The sequence below is a fragment of the Condylura cristata genome, unplaced genomic scaffold, assembly GCF_000260355.1.
Source record: "Condylura cristata isolate star-nosed mole 26May11 unplaced genomic scaffold, ConCri1.0 scaffold00023, whole genome shotgun sequence".
Classification (NCBI taxonomy): Eukaryota; Metazoa; Chordata; class Mammalia; order Eulipotyphla; family Talpidae; genus Condylura; species Condylura cristata.
Window position 1 is genome coordinate 17,686,591 of NW_004567124.1, and position 7,824 is coordinate 17,694,414.

At 40.0% G+C, this 7,824-nt stretch overlaps 1 protein-coding gene across 2 annotated transcripts in view; it reads left to right on the plus strand.

Annotated features, from left to right (window-relative positions):
- The first annotated feature begins 46 nt into the window (after window positions 1-46).
- Window positions 47-7,824, plus strand: part of LYSMD2 (LysM, putative peptidoglycan-binding, domain containing 2) — a 29,864-nt gene continuing 22,086 nt past the window's right edge. The window contains exon 1 of one of the 2 annotated variants that reach the window (XM_004687789.2): window positions 47-237. The gene's annotated coding sequence lies outside the window, so the exon portion shown is untranslated. The remainder of the gene's footprint in view (window positions 238-7,824) is intronic. The other variant, XM_012728791.1, reaches the window with a different exon arrangement.

Here is a 7,824-nt window from a genome sequence, read left to right on the forward strand (position 1 = left end):
GGCGGGACCCCTGCACCCCGGCTGCCGCCAGGGGCTTCCCCACCTTCCCCCGCCCCCAGCCCCGTGCTGCCCTCCCGAGCTGGTGTCCCTTCCCGGATCTGGGTCCCTACTGCGTGACCGCTCAGTAGGCGTGGAGCATCTCAACCTTGAGAAAAAGCCGCGTCGGCTCTTTTGAGAAGCTCGGGGCTACAGAGTGGTGGGTGGCAAAGGCGTTTCAAGCGGGTGAGGAGCTCTTGGGTGAGTGAGCATCTTTCTTTGGAAGCTTGTTAAGACGTACATTATGTTGGCTTTATGCCAGCCCAGGCCGGGCTCTCGGGAAGTAGAGGAACTTGGGTAGATGCCAAGGTGGTCTTTCAGTGTGATCCTAAGTTTTGGGCTGAGGGTATTCGAGAGCCCACACATACGCAGGGGCCACTAGAGCTGAGAGTGGATCTCTCACCCGCTTTGAGTCTTAGCATCCTCATCTGTAAAATATGCTTCAGGCTTGAAGCCACGCTGGGAGGACTAAACACATATCAGGGATATATGTGAAATCCTGCATCTGGCTGGCACTTAACACATGCTTGATGAACGTTCTTTCCTGGGAGTTACAAGGGCTGGACAGCCGTTCTGGCACCTTCCTGCCCAGCAAGCTAAAGGTAGCTGGACTTAGTAAATAAATGTTAAAACGCTTCCCTTTTGTTATTGTGAGCCCTTTAGCCAGGATTCTCTCTCAGCCAGGTTCTTGGGAGTTACACCGTCTTGTTTCTGAAGCTTGGAAGTGGGGTGGGTGATATAGGAGGAAAGCCAAAATTATGAACATACTGGCATCACAGACTTAGCCTCCAGAGGCTTTTTCTAATTAGATGTGATCGTTCTTTTTAAACTCTTGCTACCTAGTTTCAGTATAACTTTTCCTTACAGCACTTATTCTCACAGCCTAAGATATGTTGAATTTTGAAAGTAGTTAGTATGTAGTATTTCACACTATGGTGGGATTTGTGGTGAGAAGTGGTAGAAGGAAAGCCAACCAAAGGGATGGATGTGGCCATTGCCGATGTAATCTCTGAATCAGCAAAAGAAGTGTGGGTGGGGCCGGGTGAGGTGTGTGTATGTGAAACAGCATCATAATCTGGGATGAAATGTGTAGAATCGTGTGGTCAAAAGGGGGAAAAAACCACATAGTGCTACAGAGAAGTTATATTTGAAAATAATAACACCACTTTGAATTTGTGAAAATGTTTTCTTCGTGTTCTCATTTGATGTTCATAACAATCTTGTGTGTTGAGGCAGAGTGAGGCTTCTCCAGTCAGAGTTTCATGAGGCAGACAGAGGTGATATGACTTGGTCAAGGTCATCTGGTTGGTTCTTAAGTCTTTTCCCTTCCACTTTGGGGCTCCCCCAAAGAGGCAGTTTTTTCTTTGTGGGTGTCAATGTAGGGCCACCCCTTTCCCAGCAGGAGGACGGAGTCAGAAAAGAAAGATAATTTTCCACACTCTTGGGACCAGCATGAACAATGACACACCCTAAATGCTGAGTCCAAGGTGGTTTCCACTACCAACTGTGATAATGCACTGGACCCTGGGCCTCCTCTCCGGAATGACAAATCTGAACTGGAAAGTTACTTGTAATGGAGGTATAACCAAACCAGTTTAATTCACATGTTCAAGTTGTCCTGTACGTTTGTTATTCCAAATGTCCTGTGTAACAGACACAATATTTCTTTTTCCTACTGCGAATTTGCCAAAAGTTAAAGCAATCTATTAAATAAGACTGGGATGATAGGAGCCTCCCTGGTTGCTCAGGGCTGAAAGTCTCAACACTTTCAAGCTATTGCCAGTTACTGCAGCATGAGTTCAGCTTCCTTCTAGCCAGGGAACTGACCCAAGTGGCACAGCAGACCTCTCCTGTCTCACCCACTGCTCCCCTCAGCAGTGTATTTCAGTACATCTGCCTGTTCTGCTCCCAACTCTGTCTCTGGTAAATCCTCTCACACCCACCTGCCCCACCAGCACATCTGGCCTATACCCCGTCCTTATATGCATAAATAAATAAAAATAAATCTTTAAAAATAGAAATAACGGGATGTTTTCCCAGAGAGAGTTGACGGTAGGTGTAAACTGAAAATATTAGAACAATGTCATTGAGATGGAAAAAAGTAGCAAAAGTTTGATATGGCAAAAAAAATTTGCTATCTCTGGGTGTTGTGGAATGAGTGGAGCATTCTTTCAGCTGAAGTCTGTGAAAGACATAGAAGTGACTTGGAAAGGCAGTTATAGTTGGTAGCCAAAGCAGAGATACAAGAGATAGCTGATGATAGTCCCTAGTGCTATAAACTCTGGGAGATATAATCAAACTAAAGAAGTGAGCTGTGAAAAGGAACTTCTCAATCTCTGTACTGTGAGGACTAGAAGTTATAGGTATTACTGATTGCATGAGGAAAGTAAAACACTTAACCTTTCATTTTAAAAATTTAACCTTTTTAATATTAAACTTAATGGAAAGATTATCAATTATGGTTTAGTTCTTTCAACTTAATGCCTCTGTCTAAAATTATTTAAGGGAGAAAAGGATGTTAGCCAGATTTATGACTGCTCAAATGAAAAGTTCTCATTTCTGGATTATATCTTGTAGGCTTAACTTTTCAACTTGCTTCTTTATAAAAGAAAACTAGAAATAGAACTAGAGCTAGAAGGGAGTTTATAAAACACTTGTCTAGTCTTCATGCAAATGAGGAAACTGATACATTGACATGTTACTGGTAGAAAGTAAAGCAATTGGTGTTTTTTTGTTTAATTTTTTAGGGACTTAATCATCTATTAGGACATTATGTAAATTTCAAGTATGCATCTTTATAAACAACTATGTATACTATATTAACTTCACCACTAAAAGTCCAGTTGTATTCTTCACCATACAGTTGACCTCTTTAACCTGATTCCTTCTGGTGACTACTAATTTGTTCTTTTGTAGTTAAAAAAAAAAGTTTACTTTTATTTAGTTCATTTGTTTTTGTTCTTCATAAACGACATATAAGTGAAATCATACCGTGCCTTTCTTCATCTGATTTATTTTTCTAGGGGTAATACCCTCTAAGTCCATCCATGTTTTGCAAATTTCAGGATTTTTTTTTTAGTAGTTAGGTATCATTCCATTGTGTATATATGCCACATCTTTTTTTTTTTTTAAAGATTTATTATTTATGCCTACAGAACTGGGGTACAGGCCAGAGGTATGGTAGGTAAGAGGATTCACCAGAGACAGAGTGGGGAGCAGAAACACATCTACTGAAACACACTACTGAGGGTAGCAGCAGGCTGGCCAGGAGAGGACTGCTGCACCATGTAAGTCAGCTCCCTCGCTGGGGATAGAACTGGTGCTGTTGTGGCTTCCCAGAGCTTTAGTGCTGTTTTAACCCATTACACCATCAGGGAGAGCCCATATGCCTCATCTTTATGGGATCTTCTGCCTATGGTCGCTTAGGCTGTTTCTGGTACTTGGCTAATAGGAATAACGCTGTAATGAATATGGGGGTGAATAAACTTCTTTACATTCATGTTTATGTATGTTTTGGATAACTATCCAGAAGGGAATGTCTGGATCTCGGGATTTGTACTTTTAATTTTTTTTTTTTTAAGATTTATTTGTGCCTATGGAATTGGGGTACAGGCCAGAGGTGCAGGGAGGTGAGAGAACTTAACAGAGACAGAACGGGGAGCAGAACAGGCAGATCTACGAGGTTCACTGCTGAGGGGAGCAGTGGGCGGGTCAGGAGAGGTCTGCGAAGCCATGTAGATCACCTCGGTGGCAGGTGGGGATGAACTCATGCTGAATTGGCTTTAGTTTCTTAGTGCTGTGCTTTAACCTGTTGTGCCACCAGGGAGAGCCCTGTACTTTTAATTTTTGAGGGATTTTCATACCACTTCCTTAAACACTGTACCAATTTACAGTCCCGCCAAGTGTTCTCTCCACTCTAATTATTTTTTAACTTTTAGATAATGGCCATTCTCACTGGTTTGAGGTGATACCTCATTGGCTTGGTTTGCATTTCTTTAATTATAAGAGACAGTGAACATCTATTTATTAGCTAGTTGGCCATGTCTACATGTCTTTGGAGAAGGGTTTATTCAGATCCTCATCCCATCTTTTAATCAGTTTGCTTTTGTTGTTGAGTTTTATGAATTATTTACATATTTTGGGTATTAACTCCTTGTTGGACATATAATATGAAAATATCTTCTCCCACCCAGTAAAATCTCACTTGGTTCTGATGTAGAAAGTAAAAAAAAAAACAAAACAAAACAAAAAAAAACCCAACGTGGCAGTGAAGGTTAAGTATTTTATAATTCACAATATGAATTATCTGTTATATCTCACTAGGAACGGGTAGTAGATACCGTGGCTTGTCTATTCCATAACCATTCCACCCTCATCTTTCTTTACAGGAGCCTGTATAGGTTTTTAACCATTAGGCAAGGTGACCCTATGCTCATTTCAGAGGTACACTCTTAAACCTATGTCAGGTAAGGGAAATAGGATGCTCCTGACCTCAGGTGAAGGATTAGGATAGCACCTAGCCTGGTTAGGATGAGACCAGGTGAAACCATAGTCTCACCTAGCCAGAGAGACCAGAACACAGGTCCACTGGTGACTTTCCAAGAAAGGTTTTCTTGCTGTTAAACAAGGAACCATGCCACCATCCCCACTGGATGTTGTTGCACCTGGTTGTGTTACCTGAAACAGGTATAGACATTGTAGAAGCATTAGGAGAGCCAACCTTTGGACAAAGCCAACACACTGATGGTGGCAGAAAAAGGGGATAGAATGAATCCGGGTGTGTGATGTTGTTGTAGCCAGTAAATCAATCAGCCTGGTGCTGCTCTATTTCTGGATTTGTTGTTATCTGAGATAATAAATATCCTTATTGTTGAGTCAATTTGAGATGGAGTTTTCTGTTACCCGAGGTTGAAAGCATTCTAAGTGGTAAAGGTGAAGTGTGAAAGTAAGTTTTTAGGCTGGACTGAAGACAAACACCCTCCACAATCCACAGCAAAGACAGGGATATGGTCATGTAACTTCATACTTTCATGTCACATTTAAGTGTATAATTCATCTGAAATTAAATAATGTATATGGTAGAAAGTAGAGGTCCTCTCACATAGATCACCAGTTGTTCTATCATCAAGTACCTTCTAGATTTGTACGTTAGTGATTTTTAAAAAGATTTTATTTATTTATGCACACAAGAACTGCTGGGGGATAGGCCAGAGGTGTGGGTGTTGGTGAGAGGATTCGCCAAAGACAGAGTAGGGAGCAGAAAGGCAGAAAAGGCAGCAGATGAGACAGAGGAGGTCTGTCTTGCCATGTGGGTCAGCTCCCTGGCCAGGGATGGAACTCTTGCTTGTGCTGCAGTGGCTGTGGATAGCCCCACAGTGCTGTGCTTTAGCCCATTGTACCACCAGGGAGGTGGTACAATAGTAGTAGTCTTTCTGTCCATGAATATGGTAATTTTTAAAATTTACCTAGGGCTTCCTTAATGTCTTTTAATAAAGTTTAACTTTTCCCCTATAATAGTTTTATTCATCCTTTCTTAGACTCAGTCCTTGGTTCTACATATTATGTCATATAAGTTATTAATAATATTAAAGTACCCTTGGATTTCTGAGATAGTCATTTTGCTCATGATGAAATATCTTTTATATGCACTATTAAATTTACTCAATATTTTAAGATTCTTTGATCATGTTTATGAGTGAGATTAATCCAAATGTCTCTTTTTACTTTTCTCAATTGTTTTTGGTCATGGCAATATCATCATGACATATGGGGATGTGAGTGTGGTTATATTATGTTCTACTAGGTTGAGGATTGTTTCTGCTACTTCTATTTGCAAGAATTTACATTGGATTAATTTATTCCTTGAAAAGTTGATAGAATCTTTCAACAAAATATTCTAAGATCAGAATTTTTTGGTATACCAAGTTTTTTTTTTTTTTTAAAGATTTATTTATTTGTGCATACAGAGCTGGGGTACAGCCCAGAGGCTCAGGGCCAGTGAGAGGCTTCACCAGAGACAGAGTGGGGAGCAGAACAGGCAGATCGACTAAGTACACTGCTGAGGGGAGCAGCGGGCGGGTCAGGAGAGGTCTGCCACGCCATGTGGTCACCTCCGGGGCAGGTGGGAATCGAACCCATGTGGAAGTGGCTTTAGCGTCTCAGTGCAGTGCTTTAAGCTGCTGCGCCACTAGGGTGGCCCCAGGTACCAAGATTTTTAACTCTAGTATTGATTCAAGTTCTTTAATGATTATGGAACAGTTCAGTTTTTCTATACCTTTATTTTAATGTATTGTAATATATTATTATATTTTAATATATTAAAGTGTGTAGTATTTTAATATATCTTAATATATTAAAATATATAGTATTTTAATATATTCTGGAGAGTAATACTTATCAGTTATATATTCAAATATATTTTTCCAGTTTACTCCTTATCTATTCAAGATTTTAAAGGTGCTCAGTGAGGCACAGAAATTGATAATGTTCATATTTGGAATTTATCAATCTCTTTTCTTGGGGAGGTTTGGATTTTTGGTCTTCCACTTAAGAAATCCTTTGTAATCCCCAAATTATAAAGACGTTATCCAAAAGTATTAAAACTTTGCCTTTCCCAATTACTTTTTATCAACCTGTACTTGATTTTGTTAGATGGTATAAGGTAAAACTCTAACTTATTTTTTTTGTTCTGCTTGCATGGATAATTAATAGTGCCTGCCGCATTTATTGAATGTAATTCCATCTGTCACATATCAGCTTCTCTGGCATGTATGAATCTGTTTCTGGGATTTCTTGATTGTCCCTGTGTTATCTAAGTCTATTGCATCATTGCTGCAATAGTTGGGTTCCTGCACCTTTATTATAAGTCCTGATGACCTTGAGGGTAAGTTCCTTTCCTCAGTCTTTGGGAATATCTTGGCTCTTCTTAGACCTGTCTCTTCTATATGAATTTTAACATAACCTGTCAGATCCTTGAAGAATGCGATAGGGATTTTGATTGAAATTTTAGTGTTTATAACTTTGGGATATTTCTATCATTTTGTGTCTTCTCATCCATCAACATGGATTAGCTCTGTTTTTATGTATATCTTTTTTATGCCTTCAATAGAATTCTGTAATATTTCCATATAAAGCATGTTTCATTATAGTAAGCTATTCCTAAATATTGGGTACCTTATGCCATCTTTCCCACAATTACACTTTCTAATTGATTAACACAATCGATATTTGCATATTAATTTTGTTTTATAACACTGACTTATTAACAGTCCCAATATTTGAACAGTTCTAAAATAGAAATTATCTATTGTCAATGAACACTGTAGTATTGTCTATTTTCAGTAAACTAAGATAAATATCACATGCAAGTTACATGCTAAACAAGGGCTGCCAGGTGCTTTGGGGTTCAATGGAGAAACAGTAACAATTAGGCAGTTGGGGGAGGAGACTCTGGGAAGAACCCAAAAAGAACTGATGGAGGATATATGGTTTGAGATGGACCTTACTTTTTAAAAAAATGTAGGTAAGGGTCTCCCTGGTGGCACAAGTGGGTTAAGTCTCAGCACTATGAAGCTATAGGCATCCACTGTAGCATAGAGTTACATCTCTGGCTAGGGAGCTGACCTACATAGCACGGCAGACCTCTCCTGTTTCCCCCACAGCTCCCCTCAGCAGTGCATTTCTTAGATCTGCCTGTCTGCTCCCCACTCTGTCTCTGATGAATCCTCTCACCTCCGCACACCTCTGGCCTGTACCCCAGTTCTTTTTTTTTTTTAAGATTTATTTATT